We start from the raw sequence: 12,443 nt of genomic DNA, 5'->3' as shown, positions 1-12,443 counted from the left end.
AGTTCAAGAATTCTGTTATGAGAGCATTTTGTGAAGAGAATGAGATTATGCATGAGTTTTCAGCAGCAAGAACTCCACAACAAAATGGAGTAGTGGAAAGAAAGAATAGATCAGTTATTGAAGCTGCAAGGACAATGCTTGAAGAATCAGTTACCAACATACTTCTGGGCTGAAGCTGTAAATACTGCATACTACACTCAGAATATTTCTTTGGTGAATCAAGCAAAGTGCATGACACCATATCAATTGTTCAAGAACAAGAAACCAACTTTAAATTTTCTTCATGTCTTTGGATGCAAATGTTATATTTTGAGAAATCAGACTGATCAACATGGGAAGTTTGATGCTAAAGCAGATGAAGGAATTTTTGTTGGATATGTTGTGGGAAAAGCATATAGAGTCTACAATCTAAGAACCAATATTGTTATGGAATCAATACATGTTGTGTTTGATGATATAAAGATTGAAGGACTGCAAGATGAAGATCCTCATGAAAGTCTCAAATTTGATAATATGGAGATGGTTAGTGATGATAGTGACGATGAAAGTGATCAGGAAACAATAACAAAGGATATTGCAGAAAAAACTACTATTATTGAAGCACAAAATTCAATATCTGTCGAGTTGCAAAATGCTTCATCCGTCGGGAGACAATCTGCCTTATCCGTCGGGAGACAATCAGTCTCATCCGTCGGAACACAAAGTGTACCATCCGTCGGGTCATTAAGAGAAGCTGAAAGTCAAATCATATCACTAATAGAAAATTACCCTTTCTCAAGTCGAATATTCACAAACTCAGGGGGAGTTTCAAGTAATCAAAACTCAGTCACACATCAAGACAACAATGAGGCCTCTTAATCTAGAGCTAATCTACCTCAACAAAGGAAATGGACAAAATATCATCCCTTTGAGCTCATCATTGGTGATGTGTCTTCTAGAGTTCAAACAAGGAGAGCAACTCAAGAAGAATGTCTATATAGAAGCTGCCTATCTAAGGAAGAACCAAAGAAGGTAGAAGAATCTTTGTTGTATCCTGATTGGATTTTAGCTATGCAGGAGGCGCTAAACCAATTTGAAAGGAATAAAGTATGGAAGCCGGTACCCAAGCCTAAAGGAAAGAATCCAATTGACACCAAATGGGTATTCAGAAACAAGATGGATGAAAATGGCATAGTGGTCAGGAACAAAGCTAGATTGGTTGCTAAGGGCTATTTTCAACAAGAAGGAATAGATTTTGATGAAATTTTTGCTCATGTTGCAAGACTTGAATCCATCAGAATTTTCTTAGCCTATGCAGCTCATGTCAATTTCAAGGTAATATCAAATGAATGTCAAAAGTGCATTTCTGAATGGAGACTTGGAGGAGGAAGTCTATGCTAGTTAGCCTCCAAGTTTTAAAGATCCAAATTTCCCAAATCATGTCTACTATCTTTTGAAAGCACTTTATGGTCTGAAGCAAGCACCTAGAGCCTGGTATGACACTTTATCAAAGTTTCTTTTGGAAAATCACTTCACAAGAGGTATTGTTGATAAAACTTTATTCTTTAGAAATGTTAATGGCTCTAGTATACTTGTTCAAATTTATGTAGATGATATTATATTTGGCTCTACAGATGAAAAACTTTGCAAAAAGTTTGTCAAATTGATGCAAAGTAAGTATGAAATGAGCATGATGGGATAACTAACTTACTTTCTTGGTTTGCAAGTTAAGCAAGTTAGTGATGGAATATTTATTAGTCAAACTAAATATATTCATGATCTTTTAAAGAAGTTTGATCTAATGGATTGAACATCTGCAAAAACTCCCATGGCCACTGCAACTAAGCTTGAATTAAACACTGCTGAAAAGTCTGTGGATATTTCAAGTTATAGGGGCATGGTTGGTTCACTTCTATACTTAACAGCTAGTAGGCCAGATATAATGTTTGCTACTTGTCTTTGTGCTAGATTTCAGGCTGATCCAAGAGAATCTCACCTAGTGGCTATTAAGAGAATTTTCAGATATCTCAAGGGAACACCAAAACTTGGCATTTGGTACCCTAGAGATTCTGGTTTTGATCTAACTGGTTATTCAGATGCAGATTATGCAGGTTGTAAAATAGACAGAAAAAGTACAACAGGAACCTGTCAATTTCTAGGAAACAAGCTTGTGTCCTTGTTCAGTAAAAAGCAAAATCCAGTTTCTACTTCTACAGCTGAAGTTGAATACATTGATGTTGGTAGCTGTTGTACACAAATTTTGTAGATGTAAACTAATTGTTGGACTATAGTCTACAAGTGGATAGGATTCCTATTTTCTGTGATAACACAAGTACAATTGCCATCACTGAAAATCCACTACAACATTCAAGAACAAAGCACATAGACATCAAGTACCACTTCATAAGAGAACATGTGATGAATGGTATTGTGGAACTGCATTTTGTTCCAAGTGAAAAGCAGCTGGCAGATATATTTACCAAACCACTTGATGAATCCACCTTTTCAAGGTTGGTAAGTGAATTAGGTATGCTTAATTTCTCTTGAATTATTTCAGATATTTTTGCAAGTGATTATATAGCCAGAAACTTAATTGATTTTTCTGTTTTGGATGAAATTTTGGCTAAGTCAAAATTTACATCCCGACGGATGATCATTATCCATCGAGTTTGATCATCCGTCGGAATACAATTTGTCAACAAAATCAATTATTTTTATGGAATATTTTATAACTCGACGGATAAATGATTTATCCTCATCCGTCGAATTGTCTCAATCCTAGCCGTTAATTCCCTGAACATTATCCATCGAGTATACTTACAGCTTTTAAGCATGACACGATGGATAAGTGACATAATTTTTAAAGTTTATTTATTTTTAAATGACTATTTTGGGAAATTTTTATTGGTTACTTTATTTTACTTTATTATTTTTGACAGTTAAGATGGTATAAAAGCAAATTTACTTTTATTCATTTCTTTTATCATTCTCAAGATTCAATTGCTCTAATTTCTTTCTTCTCAAAAGCAAACTCTCTCTCCAAATTCCACATCTCTAAAAATGGCACCTGTAGTGAAAATCATGTCTCAAACTGGTTATATCTATGAGAAAAATAACTTCTCAGCTTTGGTGAACAAGGAGATTCAACAGTCTGGTGACTATCACAAAATGATGGATTTTGTGAAGAACTGCAAACTCAACTATGCCATGCTAGAATCACCCACCATTTACAGTGAGGTTGTTGAAGAAATATGGACAACTACGGTGTATAACTCGACAGACAAGACCATCATATTCACTCTGAAAGGTAAACAATTTTGCATAAATAATGATATTGTTAAAGCATGCTTCAAGATTCCTGATAATACTGTAACTGCTCCACATATAGATACTAACATTGTTAATATGCCTAATTCCATGGGATATGCACTCACTACTTCCAAATTCAGTGAAATTAAGAGGTTGGGTCTTAAGAAGGAATGAAGTTATCTGTGTGATGTAGTAACTAAGGTGTTTTCTGGTAAAGTTAGTAATTTTGACTCTATAAACATTTTTATGCTAAACATGCTTTACATGCTAGTTACTGATAAGTACTTTAATTTCAGTGATTTGGTTTTGTTTGAGTTAGGCTTTAAGTTAGGAGAGATCAATAAGAAAGGTAAAAGTGACTATTATGCTAGATTCATTATGATGCTTGCTAACCATCTTATTGAAGATATTGTGATTGAGAACCCAACCAACAAGTTAAATTATTGGGTTTAAGAAAGAAGGATCATTGCAGATTAAAACAGAGAAAACCATCACAAGGAGGTTCCCTTATACTACTTTCCAGTAATGGAGGGACCTCAGGTAAGTGAGGTAATTTCTTCTGTCTCCACTATTCCAACCTCACAAATTTCTTTGCATTCTAGTGTAGCTATGGCAACTGTGTCAATGACCCAACAGTTGCCTACCCAAATTACCAAACCAACAAAAGTTACTAAATCCAAAGCTAAGAAAGCCCCCTCTGATTTCTTTCAAAAGAAATCAATTGTAAAATCCACCAAACCTAAAGAGGGGAGTGTGAAGGTGGGCAAGAAAGGTGAGGGACAGGGTGAAAATCAAAGAAGCCCTAAGGATAAGGCTGGTGAGAAGAGTGTACCCAAACCTAGCCATACCACAGTTTCCCAACAAACTATGGTTGTTAATAAGGATATTTGCTCATTACTGGTTTCATCCTCCCAAAAGGATGTTACCATTGAAACAAGCTCCCAACCAGGAGCACAGGCCAAGAGGGGATGCATAGGGATCATACACTGTGCAAACTGGTGCTAAGACCCAGTCACTGCACCATCTCAAAGTCAGGTTGATGTGGCTCCAATAAATGTGGAGTCACTGCCAAAATCTCTCATAATTGAAGCACCTGAAACACCCAATTCTCCCACAAACTCATTGGATGTTGATATGATTCATACATCTCAACCAAATTTTCCATCTTTAACTCTCTTAGAGAAGCCAAAAATCCAAGTAAGTGAGCATCATCTTTTAGATGATTTGTTGGCTCATTTACCTTTTCTTTCTGAGACTGTTGAGACATTTGTGCCAAAATTTTCATCAATCTGCACAGAGTCTACAATAGTCTCCACTCCAAACTCAATTGTTTCTTCTATCTCGATGGATATTTATCATCCGTTGAGTAGTGATTGTATCCCGACGAATACGCTTAACAGCAGTCATCCGTCGGATAGTCAAACTGCTAAGCCGATGGATATTTCTCATCCGTCGGGTGTCTCTGCACAGATTCAAATTTCATCAATTCTTACAAGTGTAGAGGACTTAGTAGTAGTGAAATCACTCTTAGGTCTGAGAGAAAGGAGTGATTTGAATGAGAGTCTGGGTTGCTCCCAGGAAAAAGGAGAGGAAAATAGTGATCTAATACAGTCCATTTCTTCAGGACTGGCAAAAGTGAGTGAGAGGAGTCCCACCTTAGATGGTGAAGGTGAGGGTGTGAGGGTGGGAAGCCAAGGTGAGACCTTGATGCAAGAAAAGAGAGATAATAAGAGAAATGCAGGTACATGAGAAATAAGGGTGGATGTCATTGCAAGTGAGTTAATGAATGTCTAGGATGCAGACAGGGAGGGGCTATCTCAGCAAAGTCAAGATGTTATAGATTCTACCTCCTTGGATGCTGAGACATTTACTCACCATGTTCCAGCATATCAACTTCTAGCTGGACAGGGCAATGACAATGCAGAAAGAATGCTAAATTTGGTGCACACCACACAGTCTATGCAAAGAGCAAAGGATTCAATCACAGCTCTGCCCTCTACAGCTAGTGATATTGACTATGAGACTGGTGGTTTAGAAGATTTCTTTGGTGGTAAGGATGAAGAAAGTGAAGAAGAGCCATTGGACATAGGGGAGAAGTAGGCCCTAGTTCCAGATCAGGCATGCCATCATGGGCCTTCTCCAAGAAATGTGATGAACATCATTTCAAGACCATACTCATCCAACTTATCAGTCAAACACAATCTGCTCTTCAATCATTTAAAAATGCTAGCTCCAAGAAGCTTCTCCAAGCACATCTTGCTTCTCTCCAACTACAACAAATCCAAGGCTTCCAACACAATCATGATATCACTTCTATCAAAATAGAGATCACTCAAGTGAATAAGGATATAGCTGATAGATTACATGCAAAACTTCCAGAAGCTACAATGCTTGATATCAAAAGACAATTAAGGAATAACACTGATCTTGCCACCAAGGTGGATTCCTTGGAGAAAAGAATGACAGCAATGGAAGCCTCTATAACAGTTATACATCTATATCAGGCACAACATACAGACTTGCTTCAAAGGCTAGTGGCAGCACAAACCCCTTCTTTTACTCAACTTGCTGATCACAAAAAGGGGGAGAAAGAAACCTCTTCTAAGGGGGAGAAAGCAAGCTCAATTGTCTTATTCAGTCAAGGGGAATCAAGAAGTGAGGGGGAGCAAAAAGTGCTAAATATACAAGTCAGTAAAGTGATTGTTCCAATAATTGCTTTGACAAAGCCACCAATATTGGATAACATTGATCTAATCCAAAGAGTAGCTGAAAAGCTTCAGTTGAAATCAAATCCCAAGATGCTTGATATTACATCTTTAGAGAAGGAAATAAAAGAAAAACGGAGAAAGATAGATGCAGATATCCAACAAAAGTTTGGGCCAATTCAGAAGCCAGACAAAGTCTTCAATCATCACTCTAAAGTCATAAAAATTTCTGTGAATGAAATAAGTATGAACTATCTGGAAAGAGGTCAAATTTCCTGCATCAAATCTCCAAAGGAAAGATCTCATCATGAAGGCCAAAAGGAACTACTCTAATTTTTCATACAGAATCTTATTGAAACAGTGTTTGAAACACCTAGGCCAGATGAGAAGAAGCTGCTGGCTGGGTCTATTGCATTCTACAAGGATCCAACTGATTCAGTGCTTAAAAGGAGAATTCCTAAAATTTATAGAAATGGTACGGAGATTTGTGTGGTGGTTGGACACCCACTATTTGTGGAAGCTAAAAAGGAAGAGAAAGAAAGAATCAGGCTAGAGAAAAAGCAAGCTGCTTTGTATGCTAAGAAGCAAAACAAAAGAAAGAACAAGCTACTATCTTGGCCAAGCTTCAAGCTATAAAAACCACAACATAACTTCCTGTACAACCAACTGTAATTACTGAACCTAAGGATCTAAAAATGCAAGAAGAATCACAGCAGAAAGAAGATTTAGATATAAACTCCATTCCATGAAAGTGAACTTTAATGATGAGGAATTGAAAGACCAATTTCCCAAAAAGCCTACAACTACAACTCAGACATCAAAACCCTCAGTGGTATTTGAAGAATTTAAAGTGGTTGATCCAACAAGAAATATTCATGGTGAACCAATTGTTCCTAAGGATGAGCCAGTAGACTGGGATAGTTTACCAATTTCTGAGCTAAATTTACCCATCTTCAAGACAAAGAAGACAAAGACTAGAGCTAGCAAGAAAGTGAAGCCTGTATCTCTCAGATGCAAAGCTCTAACCAAATCCCAACCCAAAGTCAACAAGAGAGATCTCATGTACATCTGTCATATCAAGGAATTTTCAGACTTGAATCTCTACTTGGATGAACTGGAAGAAGTAAGAGGAATTGATGCTTACAGACACCTTCCTGAAAGACTGGTATTTAAATATAAGGGAGGGAAAGAGATAACATGGCCTCTTCACAGGATTCTCCAAGAAAGCCAATATGTTCTGATTAAAGTCTACTCATTCTTCAAAAAGAACTTTGGATACAATGTGACTGCAAGAAGAATAGTTCTAAGGAGGATTGAGGAACTAAGGAGTATTAAAGCCAAATATGTACTTCCAAAAACTCCATCTATTCCCTTTACAGGAAAAAGAGTGCATCTAAGGCCCTAATGGCTGATGGAATTCATAGATGACAAAGGTGTTAGAAGATTCTTCAGATTGGAGGACCAATTGAGTATCTCTAGCAATGAGACTCTTTTGGAAATGCAGGAAATGCTAAATCTCTCAGAAGCAGATGAACTTGAATTCCATAGACAACTTCAGGATCAAATTATAAAAAACAACAGAAGGCTTGGGAAGAAATCCAGACAATCAAGGAAATATATCTATCTACTCAGACTAGAGGAGCATCTTGATAACAATTGTGAGCAATTTCTTTGTGTACTTTGCATTGTTCAACTTTCAACAATTTGTAGCACTTATTAGTTTTATCTACTATTTTTCAAACTGTATCTTTAGGATGTTTTATTATTATCAAGTTTCTCTTAATTTATGGTTACAATTCCAGTAGACATAAATTGGGGGAGATTGTTAGGAATATGTTGTGTACTTGATGATAAACTAAACAAAACACCTTAGTAGATTTAACTTAGTGAATTTTGTAGCACCTGGCGGATGATCAATTATAGTCCCGACGGATGATTCAATATAGTCCCGATGGATGACTAATTGATATCCACCGGGTGAGTAGCTTATGTAACAATAAGTGATGTAGCATATTTCTGCAAACAACTTTGTATAGATTCTGTAGTAGCTTATGGATCATGTAGACTGCTAGTAGATGTGCAGAATAGGTTGATTAAATGTAAATATAAGATGTCTTATAATTCTGCATAAATAAAATGGAGTCAAATGATAAATGGCTACCCGACGGATGATCAACAAAGCCGACGGATGATCAACAAGGCTACCCAACGGATAACAAGCATGAACCCGACAGATGATCAATTCAAATATCTGTTGACAGTGACAACACAGTCACATGCGTCGAGTGGTTGCAAAAGGAATATGGCAGCCTGTTCAGTAGGGTTTTGAGAACAAAGAAGCATTGCCATTTCCATGCTATTATGAAAATATTCAAAGATGCTGGAATAGAGTAGTGAAGCAGCATGAAGTTAGACTTGATTGGTTTTGTTTTATTATCTTGTCCTATTACCATGTAAATTTGGTGATATATAAACCAAGTGTAGCAAGTAGAACAACTACAAAAAATAAACTAAGCAAACATATTTTTAACAGAGAAACATTTGTAAGCTGTATTATGTAGAATTTCTCTCTAGTTTGTTTGTTCACTTGTAAAGCAGTTGTGAGCTATTTAAGCTTCACAGGGTTCACTTGATATATATATATATATATATATAGATATATATATCTGGTGGATACATTCAAATCCACCAGAAAGTTTTAAAGACCTGATTTTTTATTACTTTATGTTTGATTTACTTAACTCTGAATTCCACACTTTACAAATCAAATAGTTAGATATAAATTGTGTTAGAACCGTTTTTTAAAATCTTAAAAAGTAGCCAAAATTACATTCAACCCCCCTTCTGTAATTTTTGTTGTATTGTTAGGGAATAACAATATAGAATAGGAACTACTGGGAATAATTGCAACATAATGAAAAGACTTCAAAAGTATTCTCAAGTATACTACAAGAAAGTTCAGGGACACTTGCCTTATCAATTCGCTTTCACTTTACTAACACTTGACAATTGGTTCCCACTCACTGACTGGTTACTTTCCTTTTCTACATCTCGCTTACTTTGTTAGATATCACATATACTCATCAACACTACTTCTCATCCTATTCTATTCAATACAAGCTTCTATCTACCCTTCGTTTCACCCAAATCCGACGTACAGATTGAAACTTACAGCAAAACAGTCAAACAATGCACATACAATCATATTATACAACAATCAGATCACATATAACACATAGCACGTAAGATACTTGATCGTAATAATTTTTCAAAAAAGATTCGGGGTCAAAATGATTTTCCAGGTATTTAATACGAATTTTAGAACATTTTTCGGAATTAAAACGGGACTCTGAATCATTTTATAATTAAATAATAGGGTTCAAACACCCGAATTTGACTTTAAAATAATTTTGTAATAATTATCGAGCCTTGAAAATAATTTTAAAAAATATTTTAAAGGTTAAAACTATTTTTTCAGAATTTTTAAATAAAAATTAAGTAATAAATACAATTAAATAATCAATTAAAATCAATTAATAACTAATTAAATTAATTAATCAATTAATATTTAAATTAATTGACCAATTAAATAATTAATTATTAACTAAAATTAATTAACTAAATAAATTAGATTTATTTTTGAATTTTTAAATTATTAAAAAGTATTTTTGGAATTAAATATAAATAAATAAAAATAAATTTTAAAATAATAACCTCAAGGGGATAAAGTGTAAGTTTCCAAGACTTTGGTCGTAAAATTAAAGGTGTAACATTTGCAAAGTTGGGTAAGAAAACTAAAACATGGAAAACAACGGGGGTGTAAACTACAATTTCTCCTCCCCCGCCGTCTTCTCCGGCGAACTCACCGGATTTCCACCGGAATTCTTTCCCCGTGCTCAGGACACATTCAACTGGTGCGGCATTAAAGAATAGCTTCCCAGGAATTTGCTCATGCAATCCGATTTATCAAACGACTCGTTTCCTGACCGGAATTTGCAAGCAAAGCTCGCCGGCGGCGAACTTCATTTCCAGAATCCATCTAGTGACAACAAGGTCGTTCACTTGATCTGATTACACGAGAAGACTCTCCTCAATAAGATAAACACGCTTGTATACTTAGTTTCATCCCAAAATTCATCAATCAAAATCCCCCAAATTCTAATCAAGAACATTCATAATTTTATAAACCCTAATTTCTTCCATCAGAGAGTCAAACATCATTTTAAGCATGTTATTGAACTCCAAATTTGACATATAATATACCAAAATGACTAGGAAGAAAACATCTACATGATTATGCCATCAAATCATATCAAAAATATCAAGAACAAAAATTCCTAATTTAATCCATAATTAATTTGAATTAAAACAATTAAATAAGAAAAAAAACCTTGATTTCAGTGCAAAAACAGATGATTGATTCAGAAAGAGGTTTTCGAGAGTTTCGTTTTGATATATTGCATGCCCGAATCGGAATTCAATAACGCCTTTGTTTGTGCGATTGATTTTCATGAATACAGTATTTTAATAGGGTTTTCTCTGGTTTTCAGTGGTTTGTACTGTCTGAATATGATTACAAGTGAAATGAAATAAGAAAAGGGCTATTTATATTTACGGAATATTAGTACATTCTGGATCGTGTTGGATCGATAAATATGTTGCTTTACCGCTAAGTAACTATAAATACGATCATTTTTGATAAACATTATCCTGTTTTGGATAAGCACTATCATGTTTTGGATCAGCACTATCCTGTTTTCGATAAGCAGTATCCTATTTTGGATAATTATCAAAACCGGGCTTTTATAAAACGATTTGTACGAAGATAATGTTATCAAAAAGGGTTAGCGTATCGAAAATATTGCACCGGGTCGCGCACGGGTCAAACCGTAATCCGGATCGAAAAAGTCAAAACATGGAAAATGTCCGGAATTACCAGATTAGGTTAGGAAGTAGTTTTCGGAAGAGTTTTGGGTTGTAAAAATGTAAAAACGGTTGAGGTTGGATGATTCTCGGCTTTATAAAATAATTTTGTAATTATTCAGAAAATGATTAATAAATTCAAAAATCAATATAAAATCATATAATACTCCAAAAATTACCAGAAAAATACCTTAATTCTCTATATTTTATTTTGGACATAATAAAATTAACATACCTAGAGTTTACCACATATGAACATTCACATAACAACACCAGTCATCAGATAATTCATCAAAAATCACCTAAAATCACATAAAAATCATTTATTGATAAAAATAATTACACGTCATGTCCCGGATATTACAATATGTCATGAGCATCCACTGTCCAAGACTAGAGCATTCCTCTTGTCACCCTGCAATCAGTAATTTAAATCAGTTAGTGTTTTTAAGGACCCAGACTTGCTTGGATCCTCTGGCCTTTTTAAGTTTGTTAACATATGGAGCAGAAGACTTCATATCAGAGTTTATGTTAACATTCTTACTATCAGTATTTATACATGTAGAAACAAATTTTGCTTTAAATAAAGAGGGTTTCATTTTATAAAAATCATAATACAAACTGTGATACTCTTTACATGCATAAATAGAGTGCCAAACACTGTCACAATGAAAACAAGGGTTCTGTGGTTTATATCTAATTGTTCTAATTCTAAACTCTGATTTAGAAGGAACAGTTTTTATCTCTTTATTCTTCTTGAAAGAATTAGCAAGATGATTAGTGCTACCACAGTTTGAACAGGTCTTTCTAGGTGCATTAAGTGGGGTTACATATTTTCCATTCTTATTAAAACCTACCTTGTCATTCCTATTTTTCCTAGACCTTTTCCTCTTGTCTTTCATGTGTAAATCCTTCAGCTTTTACTTAAGCTGTTTCTGAGTCATTGACCCAATGTTTACTGATTTATTGTGAACTTGTTCACTCTTTTCAGTAATTAAGTTTGATCTAGGTGCTGAGGTAGTACCTTCCTCATGAATTGATTTTACATTATTAACACTTGGATTAAACTTAATGGTCTTTATTTGAACCTTGTTCAATTTGACCTGGCTATCAGTTTTTATTGGTTATGTTTTCTCAGTATCTTCTCCACTTTTCTTATCAGAATTAGTTCTTGCTGAATATCCTAATCCTGATCTCCAACAATCCTTTTCTAAGATATCCTGAGTTTTCTTTACTGAGTTAGTCCAAAGTTTAATGACTTCTCTCTCTTTAGCTAACTCCTTTTCTGGATAAGCATAGTTTTCTAACTATTTTTCTTTAACATAAACATCATTATCTTTTTCTTTTTGAAATTTTAACATGGAAAGCAACTCAGTTTCTAGGTAATCATTCCTTTTCTTAAGCAAGGAGTTTTCACTCTTGATTATACTATTTTCTAAGGTTTGATCTGTATAACTAACATGCAGAGTCTTAAGAAATAATCTTAATTCACATATATCATCAGTATCAAATGCAAGAGTAGAATGA

Source organism: Apium graveolens, chromosome 2, assembly GCF_009905375.1.
Source record: "Apium graveolens cultivar Ventura chromosome 2, ASM990537v1, whole genome shotgun sequence".
NCBI classification, from domain to species: Eukaryota; Viridiplantae; Streptophyta; class Magnoliopsida; order Apiales; family Apiaceae; genus Apium; species Apium graveolens.
This window is presented reverse-complemented; position numbering follows the sequence as displayed.